At 64.0% G+C, this 756-nt stretch overlaps 1 non-coding gene across 1 annotated transcript; it reads right to left on the reverse strand.

Moving 5' to 3' along the window:
• Positions 1-296: 296 nt before the first annotated feature.
• LOC148137529 (5.8S ribosomal RNA) lies at positions 297-450 on the reverse strand. The gene has a single exon (XR_015754304.1). It is a non-coding gene; the product is annotated as a 5.8S ribosomal RNA (ribosomal RNA).
• Between the last annotated feature and the right edge of the window lie 306 nt (positions 451-756).

The raw sequence follows: 756 nt of genomic DNA on the forward strand, positions 1-756 counted from the left end.
ACGAGGCGGTGCACGTCGCCATGTAAACCACCGACAGCCATTCTGGGACCGGTGACAGCCGTGCTGGCCCCACTGCCACGACACAGACGGACGACAGGCCGCGCTCCCCAGCGGGGGGGGGGGAGGGGGAGAGACGTCGAGCCTGACGAACGGAATGTGCAGGGTGCGGGGAAAGGCCGTGCGCTCCGACGCCGGAGGGCTCCGGAGTCCGAACTTAGGGGGACAGAGAGGACGGGTCCTCTGCGACACCCCAGCCGCGCTCTCGCCAGCCAAGGCGAGTGCGATTGATTGAAAAACGACCCTCAGACAGGCGTGGCCCCGGGAAGAACCTGGGGCCGCAAAGTGCGTTCAAAGTGTCGATGATCAATGTGTCCTGCAATTCACATTAATTCTCGCAGCTGGCTGCGTTCTTCATCGACGCACGAGCCGAGTGATCCACCGTTAAGAGTTGTCTGAGTTTTGTTTTCGGTCTCTCCCTCGCCAGAGGAAAGCGACCCGGACCGCACATACGCTCCCCACCTTAGCAGCACCAACCTGCCCGCCGGCGGCAGGGCGGCGTGAAGCTGTGGGGAGCACCAGCCTGGTGCGGCCCGCGGAAACATACGTCTACGGGGGAAAAACAAATACAGGGCGCCCAAGAGGCGACGCGTGCCGGCACGCACCGCAGCGACGGAGGCAGGATCACCGCCACCATGTCGCCCGCCGAGTGTCACGAGGCGTGCAGCAGCTTTGCCCGAGGAAAAGCAGAGGCGAAAA

The sequence above is a fragment of the Chiloscyllium plagiosum genome, unplaced genomic scaffold (assembly GCF_037043375.1).
Source record: "Chiloscyllium plagiosum isolate Xiang-an unplaced genomic scaffold, Cpla_swu_hap1 HiC_scaffold_43, whole genome shotgun sequence".
NCBI classification, from domain to species: domain Eukaryota; kingdom Metazoa; phylum Chordata; class Chondrichthyes; order Orectolobiformes; family Hemiscylliidae; genus Chiloscyllium; species Chiloscyllium plagiosum.